Here is a 9,896-nt window from a genome sequence, read left to right as displayed (position 1 = left end):
GACTGAGGTATCTCTGCGTGGTCTGGGCCCCTCGCCCCCGGTGCGACTGTCGACCTGGACGGACTGTCCTCAGTGCGTCCTGACCGCGTCGCGCCACTCGGGCGGGGACCGGCCCTCGTACAGCGGGCGCTAGGGGTCGGCGACGATGTCGGCTACCCACCAGACCCGTCTTGAAACACCGACCAAGGAGTCTAACGCGCACGCGAGTCGGAGGGCTCGCTCGAAACCCCGTGGCGCAATGAAAGTGAAGGGCAGCACGCGCCGCCCTAGGTGGGATCCTGGCCGCTCCGGCGTCGGGCGCACCACCGGCCCGCCTCGCCCGCTCCGTCGGGGAGGTGGAGCATGAGCGCGCGCGATAGGACCCGAAAGATGGTGAACTATGCCTGGGCAGGGCGAAGCCAGAGGAAACTCTGGTGGACCTGACGTGCAAATCGGTCGTCCGACCTGGGTATAGGGGCGAAAGACTAATCGAACCATCTAGTAGCTGGTTCCCTCCGAAGTTTCCCTCCGCATACCTGGCGCTCGACAGCTCGCAGTTTTATCTGGTAAAGCGAATGATTAGAGGTCTTGGGGCCGAAACGATCTCAACCTATTCTCAAACTTTAAATGGGTAAGAGGCCCGGCTCGGAGCCGGGCGTGGAATGCGAGCGCACAATGGGCCACTTTTGGTAAGCAGAACTGGCGCTGCGGGATGAACCGAACGCCGGGGTAAGGTGCCCGATGCGATCGCTCATCAGACCCCACAAAAGGTGTTGGTTGATATAGACAGCAGGACGGTGGCCATGGAAGTTGGAATCCGCTAAGGAGTGTGTAACAACTCACCTGCCGAATCAACTAGCCCTGAAAATGGATGGCGCTGGAGCGATGGACCCATACCCGGCCGTCGTTGGCCACGGAATGCCGCGAGGGCTACGCCGCGACAAGTAGGAGGGCCGCCGCGGTGGCGCGGAAGCCTAGGGCGCGGAGGTGCAAAAAAAGGTGTAAATCTCGCGCCAGGCCGTACCCATATCCGCAGCAGGTCTCCAAGGTGAACAGCCTCTGGCATGTTAGAACAAGGCGGGTAAGGGAAGTCGGCAAGTCAGATCCGTAACTTCGGGATAAGGATTGGCTCTAAGGGCTGGGTCGGTCGGGCTGGGGAGCGAAGCGGGCCTGGGCTCGCGCCACGGCTGGAGGAGCGGTCGCCCCGCCGCCTCCTCTTCGCCGGCCGCCGGAGCCGGGTGGGCGGTCGCGTTCCTGGCGGTGCTCTCGTGGTCTCCCCTCACGGGGGGGCTGCGCGGGGTGCCGTCGGGGCGCGGCTCAGCCCGCCCGGGGAAGGCGGTCGTGCAGGGAGGGCGGGTGCCGCGGGCCGGCGGCGACTCTGGACACGCGCCGGGCCCTACTCGCGGATCTCTCCAGCTACGGTACTCGCCAGACTATCTATAAGCCCTGACAAGGATATGGACATAGACATAGTGACCTCTAATTTGCATATTTATTTACATTATTTACATTTATTTACATCTATTACATTATAAATACCTTCCACACATTGTCTGACCCTCAGAATATAAATATATACACTTTATTTGTCAGATTTGATTGCTTTGTTATAGAGTTATTTAAGAAATACTTCAAAATCGGCAGCCATTTTGATATGCAAATTAGGAGGTTAAGCACTAAGAATTTTGCTTGGGAACAGTGTTTTTCTGATTCAGCACCCTTGAATTATGTAAAATGGCCTTGTTCCCAACTTTTACCCCCAAATGCCTCTAACCTCCTTATAGAAGGCCTTTTTTCTGAAATCCCACCTGTCTAACACCTGACTTAATATTTTGAGGGGATTTTTACAAAAATTGTAAGCAGCGCCACAGTTAAAACTTCATCCTGGGGGAAACACTGAAAGTATATACTTTTTAATATATTTTATGAAATATCTAGTATTTTTTATTTTGAAATGGAAATCCTACCTTGACTTGAAGCTGTGATCTTTAAATGTAGAATGTCACATTCCGGGCAGAAGGGTGAAATGGTAGGTATGGCAATATTGATAAGGAAAAGATCAGCAAAAGTGAAAAGAGGTCAGGTGTCATGTCTGTATGTGTCTTTTTAACACCCTTCCCTTTTGTCCAACTCTCGCTTCAAAAAGACATATCTGACCTCAATGAAACAACATGGTAAAATATAGGTAAAAAAGTAAAGGGAAAAAAACATTTTAACTCGCTTCCACTAGGAGGAAAGCCTGCATGGTTTTGGGTGTTTGCAGCAGCTCCCCTTCATCTGCCTCTGAGCAGTGTTGATTTTGACAACAAATTTTGATTTAGTTTTAGTCATAGTCTTTTGAATAACATTCCATTTAGTTTTAGTCATATTATAGTCACCTGAAATGTTTTAGATTTTGTCTAGTTTTAGTCGACTAAATATCCCAAGATTATAGTTGACTAAATCTAGTTGATTTAGTTGACTAAAATGTATTTTGGCGGTGCCTTGATGGCGTCGTAATGCCTGATTTTACACTTGGTTGCATGCTGAAAATAGACGATCTACAAGCTCACAACGCGTCGCACTGCGACGCGTTGTGAGCTTGTAGATCTGGTATTTTCAGAGCGCGACATCCGAGTGCAACCAAACATCTCTTCTCCACTTGTCATTTTAGTCTAGTTTTTATTTGTTGACGAAATTGCCAATATATTTAGTCTTAGTTTTAGTCATCGTAGCTTAGTATTCATTTCGTTTTTATTTAGTTTTCGTCAGTGAACAAAGGTAGTCGACAAACATTTTCCGTCAGTTTTAGTCGACGAAATCAACACTGCCTCTGAATGTCCGTCAGCGAGGAATAAAACCTGTGAATTGCTGTGTAAGAATAACGCCTCCATATCATTTATTCTCGCTCGCTACAATATGTATCTGTATGATTGCATGACCGAGATACAGAAGTAGACGGATGTGAAAATTAATTAAATTACTTTTGACATGGCGGCTGGTCGAATCAGCCATGTTGGACAGCCGAGGCTTGTCGATAAGTGGCAAGAACACGACTATATCACTGTATCAAATGGAACCAAATGGACCCATTTGTACACTCTCAGAGTTACAGACCCCTAAGGGTCCGTTTTGGACCCCCTGGTGTTACCCAGACCCGACATTAAGAACCAGTGATCTAATATGACATGTCTTCCCAGACATTTCACAACCATTTGACCACTAAAACGGCAAGTTTAACCGGCTCCATGTTTACATCTTTTTACCGGTTTATGCCAGTGGTTCTCAAAGTGGGGTCCTTGGGGGGATTCCAAGGGATCCCCAGCAAAAAGTGGTAATATAGCATCACAATTATGTTAACCACTTTAACTTTTTATACTTTATACGCTATGGCAATTTTTTGGAAAAAACATTTGTGCAAATCTTTGAATATATATATTTTTAAAGCATTTGTAACTCAAATCTTTGCATCCGGGGGTCCCTGGAACAAAATGTTTTGAGATGGGGGTCCACGGCCAAATGAAAAAGTTTGAGAACCACTGGTTTACGCAACAGTCTCGGGCCCAGGTGAAGACAACATATTCCTTATACGATCACGGAATATCCAACCCAGCACCGAAATAACTGCAAGGCAGAGAGAAAGAACAATGCCTCCAACAATCCACCCCGGGTGGATTTTTGGAGCCGTTGGTGCAGGTGTAGGTCCAGGTTTAGGTCCAGGTGTAGGTGTTGGTGCAGGTGTAGGTGTAGGTGTAGGTGTAGGTCCTTTGGGTCCAAACGGGTTGGAAAATTGATCACTGTGCTCCACACTGACTGGGTTCGTCATTTCACAAAATAACTGTTTAACCTTCTTCCCTTCCTCATCATTGATGATGTCCATCTGTTCGGGGGTCAGTCCAGACACCATCCATTGCCCTTCATCTTTCTTCCAGCGATAGGTGACCGGAGCTGCACCTGTGATGTCCCCATTACAGACCAGTATGCAGTTGGTCGACTGAAGTGAACAATCCGCTGGTGGCTTGATAGCCACCGATGGCTTCGGGACTTTCTTGATCACTTCAACTTCGTACGTCTTGTCCTGCACTCGACCGTTTATCTCCACAGAATATGTCCCACTGTCTTCTCTTGTCATCTTCTTGATAACCAACATTCCAGTTGTTTTAGTCAATTCTGTGCGGTTTTTGAATTGCCCGTAGTAATCCACCTCAGGACCAAAGCCCTCATCCCATTCTGCCACTTTATTTGGGCCAATTTTCCACAGGACGCCAGTTATGATTCCAGTAACAGAGGTAGATTCTGGAAACAATTTAAGGGCCCCTTCCAATGGTATGTAGTTCACATCTCGTTGGGCTGATGACAGGCCGAGTCCAGCCGCTGCCAACGCGCAGACGCACCACAGAGCTCTGAGGTGACTCGCCTTCATGTTACTGATCGCCTTATCGATTTCCTAAAATTCAACAGGAGGATAATCAACTCAACAGCAATTACGGCACAGTGAACTGACTGACAACTGACAACTGACAACAACTTCTTTTACACATGTAGGAAGTCAGTGGCGCTCGGATTCTCCAAATCTGAGCATGGATGATGTCATCCACTAGACTCTTTTAGAGCCAGGCCACCTAATAAGGAAGTGAATGATGGTCGAATCGGGCTGAAACCATGTCCAAATATGGAGTCAAATGTCATAGATAAGTCATACTGTATAGACGACTGGCGTCATAGCCTGGACACATGTCTATACCAAATAAAGTCAATCCATCCAATTATATTACTGATGATGCTGGAATAACAAATATTTTGTTGCTGTTTGGCATATTTTAACATTTTCGTCTTTTTCTTTGTATATTAATTCCCTACTTGATCATAATTCAGCATCACACAAAAGTATCAAAAATAGCAGATCTACAAGCTCGAAACGCGGCGTAAAGCAACGCGTTTTGAGCTTGTCGATCTGCTATTCTTTTATTTGAATCCTGAACAGTAACAGTTTTGGACACGTGAGGTTTCCACCCGACAGAGACGATATGCATTTGTTATCAAAGCTATTGTAAAATAAGTAATACCATACGGCAGTTCCATATTATAACAGTGACAGAAAGAAATAACGTGAGCTTATATGAACTCATAAATGCAATATTGAATTAATCTGCTTTACCGTTGTTACGCCGTGGCTCTGTAAGAGGCTGTAGCCGCCTATGACAGGGCCTGTGTGTGTGTGTGTGTGTGTGTGTGCGTGTGTGTGTGTGTGTGTGTGTGTGTGCGTGCGTGCGTGTGCGGGTGCATGTGCATGTGTGTGCGTAGAGACTTTTGGATGTGACCTTTTTCTGTGGCTTGTTTACCTCTCACGCCCTTCGTACCGTGTCGTGATTCATCCGCAACTTGAACTGCTTGACTCTATACATTATTTTCACACTTGACAACATAAACATTCTAAATGGGTCCAAGTTTAATACCTGCTGCACTGTTTGTGAACATCAGTACTGTAGCTGACGGGAAATAAACTTGGACCCAAGCTGTTCCCTAGCAACGCAAATTCCACTGACGAGGTGGATGGGCCTGGTTCGCCTTTGAAAAACACCCTTCTTTTTACCTGGGATGACCCGCCGTGAAAGCACATGTGATAAGAATACAAAGCGAGGTGTCCTTGGTGCGAGGCATGCGACCGACGTACGCGCTCTGCCTGCTACATCAACTTCTGCACAGCGGTGGAAAGTGACTAAAAGCTCATTTACTTCCGCCCAGAAATCAGTACTGTACTTGAGTACAATTCTATGGTACTTTTACTTTACTTGGGTATAAGACCTGAGGCTGATATTACAAAATGTCTTCTAAATCTCTTCTTCTCTTCTAAATGTCTTCTGGTTCTTCCCCCATCTCAAAATATGTTGTTCCAGAGACCCCCAGAAGCAAAGATTTAAGTTAAAAATGTTCGCCTTAACCCATTAAGACCTGGGACGCATCTGTTTCATTTTTAAATTTGAGCTAAAAAGCATTATTTTACACTTTGGCTATTCAAAAATAGCAGATATACAAGCTCATAGCACTCTGTGCCGCGCTATGAGCTTGTATATCTGCTATTTTTGAAAAATCGTGAAAATGTGTGAAAATCTTTGAAAATATATTGTTTAAAGCGAACATTTTTAACTATATTCTTTGCTTCTGGGGGTCCCTGGAACAATACATTTTGAGATGGAGGTCGCCCAAATATATATAATTTTGGGGGTCCTTGACATGAAAAAGTTTGAGAACCACTGATATATAAACATATGTTTTTCAGAATACTGTTAGGATTTAGAAGACATTTGTAGAATTGGCTTCAGGTCTTAATGGGTTAAAAGAATATATATTCAAAGATTTGCACTGATTTTCAAAAAAAAGATCTACAAGCTCGTAGCACGGCACTCGGTGCCCCGCTATGAGCTTGTATATCTGCTATTTTTGAATAGCCAAAGTGTAAAATAATGCTTTTTAGCTCAAATCAAAAAATGACACAGATGCGTTCCCGGTCTTAATAGGTTAACTTAACTCCATTTTAACCAATTTTTCATTTACTTTCTCATGTGTTACTCAGTTACATTAAAAACAAATGTATGAAAAAAGAAAGAAACAAGTTAATGAAAAATGTACACGGCCACCTCACACATTAGAAGGACAAAATCAATGACCAGAAGAAGTAAATGTTCTTGCTTATTGTCCACCACCGATCACAAGGACAGGACGGACCACCCTGGAACAGCCTGGACCCCTCAGTAGCATCAGGAGGAAGTAATTAGGATGATATGCTGGCTGAATGGTCATAGGTTCCCCCTTCTTTGTTATTCTCCGTGTGTGTGTGTGTTTGGTTGTAAAAGAGAGCCTTTGTGTGTGTGTGTGTGTGTGTGTGTGTGTGTGTGTGTGTGTGTGTGTGTGTGTGTGTGTGTGTGTGTGTGTGTGTGTGTGTGTGTGTGTGTGTGTGTGTGTGTGTGTGTGTGTGTGTGTGTGTGTGTGTGTGTGTGTGTGTGTGAGAGGACGAGAGTGAGTGCACTGTGTGTGTGTGTCCCTGGGGAGGCCCGCGTGATGCCGTCTCTGTTTGTGGGTAATTATGGGTAATGTAGGATGACAGGGCAGCGGAGGAATGGGCGACGAGACAAACGCTGACTACAGATACATGGGTCTCAGCAAAATGTTCTCACACACACACACACAAACACATGCACACGTATGCACGATTCCAGATACACGCAAACACCCAGATACACGCAAACATGTCACACTAAAACAAAGACACACACATACACACCCACCCACACACACACACACACACACACACACACACACACACACACACACACACACACACACACACACACACACACACACACACACACACACACACACACACACACACACACACACACACACACCCACGCACACGCAGGCGGACTTGCACTCGGATGCCCAATCACTGTCAGCCGGAATCCTTGTATATAGTTTTACTTTTCAGGAAAGGTACCAAAAAAAAAGGTACCTTTAATTTGCTTCGTCAATTGATCCTTGTTTCTTCAATGGATCCGATATAGTTATTATTTAGTCACAAGTTCTTGTTAATACTTTACTTTGGTTGATTTAAAAATGAAATATAATCTACAAGCTCACATCGCGTAGTGTCGTGAGATCTGCTATTTTCGCTACTTTTCTGCAACACTCTTGTATGACAGAGTAGCCTATAGGACATTCATTTACAAAAGAGTAAAAGTTAAAATATGGAGATACAAGGTTCTGCCCGACAGCAACGAGATGTAAACGCAGACACACACACACGCACACGCACACGCACACGCACACACAATTCAATTCAATTCAAAGGGCTTTATTGGCATGAGAAAACATACGTTTACATTGCCAAAGCAGAAAGCATAATACAACAATACAGCAATACAATCAAAACAAATAATATGTACATTTGAAAGTCAGAATCTTCAATAGATCAATTTCTATGTATCAAGATCACTGGGTGCAGGTATAGTGCCGGAATATACCCAATGATTAGTCTTTAGGGTGGTTGTGTTCCGTTTGATATCCTTTTCCTATCACAGCAACTCACGAATCTTGCTGCTGTGTTTGCACATTGTTGTACTTCGCCCAGCAGATATGGGAGTTTTTTGTCATTGGTCATGTTTTCAAAATCTCCGTGTGTGGTTGTAATCTGTGGGAAGTATGTGTCTCTGATGTCTTGGTACAATGGACAGACGGTTAGGAAGTGTAGCTCGGTTTCCACTTCATTTTGTGTGCAGTGGGTGCATAGTCTGTCTTCTCTCGGGAGGACACACACACACACGCACGCACGCACACACACATTCACGCAGATGGCTGCCATGTAAACACGCAGCAGGTACTAGAGGCATGGAGCACCTCATGCTGGACTGTGGGCGTCAGAGCCAGCCTGCAGGCAGCCATGCATCATGTCCTATAACATAACATCTCATCAGCTGTGATCCACGTGACGCCGACACATCTCCCCTCTCCAGCGGAAATTAGCAGGGAAGTGTGAAATTAGATGGCGCTCCACAGCGGATCTGTGCGTGCCGCGCGCGCGTGTGCGCGCGTGTGCGCGCGTGTGCGTGCGTGCGTGCGTGCGTGCGTGCGTGCGTGCGTGCGTGCGTGCGTGCGTGCGTGCGTGCGTGCGTGCGTGCGTGCGTGCGTGCGTGCGTGCGTGCGTGCGTGCGTGCGTGCGTGCGTGCGTGCGTGCGTGCGTGTGTGTGTGAGAGCGTGCGTGTGTGTGCGTGCGTGCGTGGCCGTGCGTGTGTGGGCGAGTGAGAGTTAGAGAGACAGAGAGACAGATACTCGGGACCGATGCAAGTTGGGAACGCATTCCCCACCAATTTATACAATATCCACATTGTCCGTTGTACCCGTCTGTCTGTCTGTCTGCATGTCCCATTAATGCCCATATATGGAGATTTCCGTATCTGTCTGCCTGTGTCCCTTGTATGTGTTCTGGTTCTGGACTCGACACCAGGCACCACACTCCCTCGGGTCCTTGCTGATGCATGTACAGTACTGAGTTTGAATATATGGGTATATTCCCAAATGGGCATGTTCTGGACAACCCAATCTCCATATGCCTATATATATATATGGTCACAAACCGTTATGCTCAATGTGGGGACCTTAGTTCAAATCTGTCTCGTGTCTTGTCTTGTTATTCACTTAAGCTCGTATTTAAGTTCCTATTTTTGCAAATTTTCGCCCGAGAATAGGGACGGTAGGGTTTGTGTGGTTAAGCAAAAACAACTGCAAAAAAACATAAACAAATAAAGTTCCCATTCAGTAGCTGAGCAAAAAGGAAGACAAATGGCATGGTAGTCTTAATTAAGTGGAGCAAATGAAACCTCATATTTGATGCGAGACAATATTCCCATTCATGTGTGCTGTTACACTGTTCTCCAGCAATACTCCGAACCCCATACCATTTAATGAACGGCCTGTAAACCTCTGGATAACAGTGCCTGCAGCTTAATATCCAAAACCGAAGCATAACAAGCTTCCAAAAGACACAGACTCTGAATGCTTTAACCACTGCTTTGTTTTTTGTTTTTCAAAAGAAAATGGGCAGTTCATTCCCCGTGGCAGCAGCGAGGGGGGTGGTATTCGGGCGATAGTGGAGACATGGCTCTGGCGGGGGCTTCAAACCAATTAGCCCTGCAGGGCATACGTGGGTTTCTTTAGACGGGGGTGGGCGATGGCGGGGTGGGTGGGCTGGGCATCAACAACAGCACGGCTGCAACTCCTTTCAGGCTGTCCAAGCGGCCGCGCGATGCACCCGTCCGCTTTCCTCCGTCCTTTGATGTGCGCCTCACAGGGCTGTGGGGTTTTCAACGACTTTCTTCAGACACATCGGTGGTCGTAAACAGTGAGCTGAAGGCTAAGTGCAGACCTCTTGACACATCTCTCTC

This window comes from Gymnoscopelus braueri (genome assembly GCF_963280865.1).
Source record: "Gymnoscopelus braueri genome assembly, chromosome: 23".
In the NCBI taxonomy this organism is placed as follows: domain Eukaryota; kingdom Metazoa; phylum Chordata; class Actinopteri; order Myctophiformes; family Myctophidae; genus Gymnoscopelus; species Gymnoscopelus braueri.
The sequence above is the reverse complement of the archived record's forward strand: the minus strand, read 5'-3'. Positions refer to the sequence as shown.